A 5,946-nucleotide genomic window follows, 5' to 3' on the forward strand; every position below is an offset into this window, starting at 1 on the left:
ACCAAATGAAGCAAACATTAATTTTCCTCTTTTACAAAAAAAAAAAAAAAAAAAAGAAAGAAAGAAACTGAGGCCCAAAACGTTTGAATCTCTTGTTGAAGTTCAGACAGCTAAATAACTGAGAGGATACACATTTGCTGACTTGCAAACTCACAGTCTTTCTATCACACATTGAATTTGGAAGATTTAAAACCTGTCTTTTTCAATCTGAATAAAGATGAGCGATTTTAGTCTAAGTTTCACTTTTTATCCCTTTGAGGAACATTACTGTGAAAGCAGATCCTTGGTGTTTTCTCCTTTGGTTGAATGCTTCTTTCTTTGACTGATTGTTTGCACTAAATTTTAGAAAATCCCACAGGCTTCAGAAATGGAAGGGTGAAGTTAAATCATCCCTAGGAAATAAGAGAGCAGTCAGAATTGTACGGTTAAGTTAGTCTTAACAATAAAAGAATTACTAAAGCTTTTCTTCAGAAAACCAGCAAGAAACATTTCAGTAACCATGATATTCTGTTCTAGAATATTTCTACCCCATTTTTCTTCTGTGTTTTGATTTTGATGGGATAGCCTAAGTCTCTAAGTTATTTTTTGAGATTTTGGATTTAATACAGAAGCAGGGATGTGTCACAGAAGTAGGTATAGTCCAATGACAGAAATAGGACTACTTCTATTTGTAAAATATTCATTGTTTTCCAATGATGACAGCCATTACAGCAATGCAAAGCATATTTTGGAGACTCCAAAAAAATGTGGAAGGCATAAATAAGGATGAGCATATTTGGTGACAGGGTCATCGAGACATTGGTGAGTCAAACTTGAGCAACCCAGGCTCTTACCAGTGACTCCAATTTACTAAACTCATTTTGCTCCTGAAGGCCATGCTCAGAGAATCAAATTCATAAGCAGAGAAAGAGAAAATACTTCCTTTGTTACTGAATATTTTTCTACAGGCACATCGGATGCACATTTTTTTTCTAACCACGTAAGACACAGCTGAGATAAACACTTCTGAGTGTTTCCGAGAGAGAAAGTGAATTTAAGAAAGTTATGTAATTTTGAATGAGAGGAATTAATTTCTGTTTTTGGAGAAACTTGAATCAGAAAGTGACTCTAGATACTAACAAGAGTCAAAGAAGAGGGAACTCTGTTCACTGCCCCCAGGTCCCCTCCCTAAAGAAATATATTTACATAAACAAAGCAGGGTGGAGATGGGGTAATCCATGAGTCAATAGGATCATGCCTATCAGCCTCTAGCAAATGAAAATCCCCGAAAATGCTTTTTCCTTTCTCTTTTCAAATGTGCTTAGTTAACTGACCATTTTAGAATGTGATACAATTCAACAGGTGTTTAATGTGCTAAGAACAAAAGGGTCTTTAAACATGAAGGGTCAGGATAACTAGTAGAGGCACCCAGCACTAGCTGCCTCCACAAAGAAGGACTGAAACAGACAGTAGGTAACTACACACTGAATAGGGGCTTAGGGTGTCTAAGACAGAACACTGAAACTTAGCAGGAAAGTGACAGGGAACCTCCCAGGCACAGAAGGAAAGGGAAACAATGCAGCTGATCTGACTGGGATTGGCTTGGAGCGGGGAGAAATGCTCCATTGTGGGGTAAAGGTAAGTGAGAGATCCCTAGTGATCCACATTCCCACCACAGACTCCTGCAATCCTAGTGATGAGAGAGTCCCTTAGACTTCCTGGACCCTAAGACTTGTATGAGCAAAGTCATAGAAAATCTATTTAATAAAATAATGGCTGAAAATTTCCCAAGACTTACAAGAATTGGAGACAACCAGATACAGGAAGCTCAAATATACCCAAATATATCAACCAAAAATGTCTTCTCTGAGGCACATTATTGTCAAACTGTAAAAAGTCAAAGACAGAGAGAATTTTTAAAAAGCAGGACCTGGGCAACAGAGCGAGACTCCACCTCAAAAAAAAAAAAAAAAAAAAAAAAAAAAAAAAAGGCAGGACAAATGCATCAAGTCACATGTAAGAGAATCTCTATTAGACTAAGAGCAGATTTTTTTTCAGCAGCAACCTTGCAGGCCATGAGAGAATGAGATGATACGTTCAAAGTACTGAAAAAAAAAAAAAAAATCCTTTTGCAAGCAAGAATACCAAACCCAACAAATACATCCTTCAAAAATGAAGGAGAAATAAACTCATTCCCAGACAAGCAAAAACTGAGGGAATTCATCACTAGCAGTCAGGCCCTACACAAAATGTTTAAGGGATTTCTACACCTGGAAGCAAAAGGATGATATCTACTCTCATGAAAACACATAAAAGTGCAAAACTCATGTACACAAATACACAAATGAGAAAGGGAAAGGAGTCAGATATTACTGCTGCAGAAAACCAGCAAACCACAATGATAAACAATAAGAGAGGAAGAAAAGAGCAAATGATATATGAAAGAATTAGAGAATAATTAACAAAATGGCAGGAATAAGTCCTCACCTATCAATAATAACCTTGCATGTAAATAGATGAAATTTTATGCTTAAAAAATATAGACAGGCTAAATAGAATTTTAAAAACATGATTCAACTATATGTTGCCTACAAGACACTCACTACACATGTAAAGACACAAGTAGATTGAAAGCAAACAAATGAAAAAAGTTTAGTTAGTGCAAAAGTAATTGTGGTTTTTGTCATTACTTTTAATGCTATTAATGGAAAAACCACAATTACTCTTGCACCACAATGAAATTAAAAGTAATGGCAAAAACCACAACTACTTTTGCACCAACCAAATACATTCATGCAAATGAAAACAAAAAGTGAGCAGGAATAGCTATATTTATGTCAGATGAAACAGAATGGAAGTCAAAATCTGTAAAGAGAAAGAAGGTCGCTGTATAAAGTGATCAATTCAGCAAGAGTTTATAACAATTCTAAATATATATTTATCCAACACCAGAGCACCCAGATACATAAAGCAAATATTATTAGATCTAAAGGGAAAGATAGACTACAATGCAGTAGTAGTTGAAGACTTCAACACTCACTCTTAGCATTGGATAGGTCATCTAGGCAGAAAATCAACACAGAAATGTTGAATTTAAACTGTGTGATAAATCACATAGACCTCACAGACATTTACAGAACTATTTATCCAATAGCTGCAAAATACACATTCTTCCCATCAGCACATGGAGGGTTGTCCAGGACAAACCTTCTGTTAGGCCACAGGACGAGTCTCAACAAATTTGAAAAAATCAAAATTATGTCAAGTATTTTCTTAGATGACAATGGAATAAACCTAGAAATCGATAATGCGAGAAAAGTTGAAAACAATACAAATACATGAAAACTAAACAACATGCTCTTGAATGACATTGGGTCAATGAAGAAATTAAGAAGTAAATACCAGAACCATCCCACTAACCTGACCACTGCTGGCCTTCGCAGGACACCATGAACCACACTGTCCAAACCTTCTTCGCTCCTGTCAACAGCGGCCAGCCCCCCAACTATGAGATGCTCAAGGAGGAGCATGAGGTGGCTGTGCTGGGGGCGCCCCACAACCCTGCTCCCCCGACATCCACCATGATCCACATCAACAGTGAGACCTCCATGCCCGATCGTGTTGTCTGGTCCCTGCTCAACACCCTCTTCATGAACCCCTGCTGCCTGGGCTTAATAGCATTCCCCTACTCCATGACATCTAGGGACACGAAGATGGTTGGTGATCTGACTGGAGCCCAGGCCTATGCCTCTACTGCCAAGTGCCTGAACATCTGGGCCCTGATTTTGGGCATCCTCATGACCATTCTGCTCATCGTCATCCCAGTATAGATCTTGCAAGCCTGTTGATAGATCAGGAGACATCATTTAGGCCAGGAGCTCTGCCCATAACCTGTATCCCACGTGCTCCACCTTTCATTCCTCGCCCTGCCCCCAGGGCCGAGTCCTATATCAGCCCTTTATCCTCCCACACTTTTCTACAATGGCATTCAATAAAGTGTACATGTTTTTGGAAAAAAAAAAAAAAAGAAGAAGTAATATTGGCCAGTACCAGTCTGGCCAATATGATGAAAGCCTGTCTCTACTAAAAATACAAAAATTAGTTGGGCATGGTGGTGGGCACCTGTAGTCCCAGCTACCTGGGAGGCTGAGGCAGGAGAATCACTTGAACCTGGGAGGCGAAGGTTGCAGTGAGCCAAGATCACATCACTGTACTCCAGCCTGGGTGACAGAATGAGACTCCATAAAAAAAAAAAAAAAAAAAAAAAAAAAAAAAAAAAAAAAAAAAAAAAGAAGTAAATAAAAAAATTTCTTGAAAAAAATAAAAATGAAAACATCACATACCAAAACCTATGAGATACAGCAAAAGCAATGCTAAGAGGGAAGTTTATAGCAGTAAGCACCCACATCAAAAAAGCAGAAAGACTTCAAATAAACAACTGAATAATATACCTCAAAGAATTAGGAAGGCTATGACAAACCAAACCCAAAATTACTAGAAGGAGAAACATAATAAAGATCAAAGCAAAACTACACAAATCAGAGAATAAAGAAACAATATTAAAGATCGACGAGACAAAAAGTTGCTTTTAGAACATGTAAACAAAATTGAGAAAGCAGTGGTTATACTAAGAAAAAAGGAGAGAAGACCCATATAAATTAAAGGAAAAAGGAAACCTTAAAACTAATACTACAGATACAGATACTAATACTACAGATACTGATACTAATACAAAGGAACATAGAGATTACTATGAACAATTATCTGTTAATAAATTGGAAAACCTAGAGGAAATGTATAAATTCCTGGACACATTCAACTTACCAAGATTGAAACAGGAAGAAAGAAAATCTGAACATACCAATAACAAGTAGTGAGATTGAATCAGTAATAAAAAGTCTCTCAACAAGGAAAGTCCAGAACCAATGGTTTTACTGCTGAATTCTACCAAACATACAAAGAAGAATTAGCCCTAATTCTTCTCAAACTATTCCAAATAGTTCAAGAAGAGAGAAATTTTTTTCTAACTTATACTACGAGGTTAGCATTACTTTGATCCCAAAACCAGACAAGGACAGAACAAAAAACAAAGCCATTGGCCAATATCCCTGATGAACATATACGTCAAAATTCTTAACAAAATACTAGCAAGTCTAATCCAACAATATATTAAAAAGAGAATGTAGCATAATTGAGTGGGATTTATCCCATGAATGCAAGGATGGTTCAACATATACAAATCAAGAAGTGTGATACATCACATCAACAGAATGGAGGACAAAAATCATATGATCATCTCAATAGATGCATAAAAAAGCATTTGATAAAATTCAACATCCCTTAATAAAAACTCTCAACAAATTAGGCACAGAAAGAATGTACCTCAACATAATAAAGGTCATGTGAATGGGGAAAAGCTGAAAGCCTTACTCTAAAAATTGGAACAAGACAAGAATAGCCACTTTCACCACTCCTATTCAACATAGCACTGGAAGTCCTAGACAGAACAATTGATCAAGAGAAAGAAATAAGAGGCATCCAAATTAGAAAAGAGGAAGTAAATTGTCCTTCTTTGCAGGTAACATGATTATATATATATAGAAAAGCCTAAAGGCTCCACGAAAAACCTCTTAGAATTGATAAATTCAGTAAAGTTGTGGGACCCAAAATCAATACACAAAAATTAGTTGCATTTCTACACATCAATAACAAACTAGCTGAAAAAGAAATCAAGAAAACAATCTCATTTATAATAGCTAAAGAATAATGAAATACTTTGTTAAACAAATAAATTTAAGCAAGGAGGTGAAAGACTTCTACAAGAAAAACTACAAAAAACTAATTAAAGAAATTGAAGAGGATACAAACAATTGGAAATACATCCCATGTTCATAGATCAGAAGAATTAGTATTATGAACTTTTAACATCTACAGATTCAATACAATTTCCATTAAAATACTAAGGAC

General features: G+C 36.2%; 1 pseudogene across 1 annotated transcript; it reads left to right on the plus strand.

The window, feature by feature from the left end:
- Positions 1-3,388: 3,388 nt before the first annotated feature.
- On the plus strand, positions 3,389-3,917 carry LOC111546183 (annotated as a pseudogene). The gene has a single exon (XR_002732677.2). The product of XR_002732677.2 is annotated as an interferon-induced transmembrane protein 3 pseudogene (transcript).
- Positions 3,918-5,946: the final 2,029 nt, after the last annotated feature.

The sequence above is a fragment of the Piliocolobus tephrosceles genome, chromosome 11 (genome assembly GCF_002776525.5).
Source record: "Piliocolobus tephrosceles isolate RC106 chromosome 11, ASM277652v3, whole genome shotgun sequence".
Classification (NCBI taxonomy): Eukaryota; Metazoa; Chordata; class Mammalia; order Primates; family Cercopithecidae; genus Piliocolobus; species Piliocolobus tephrosceles.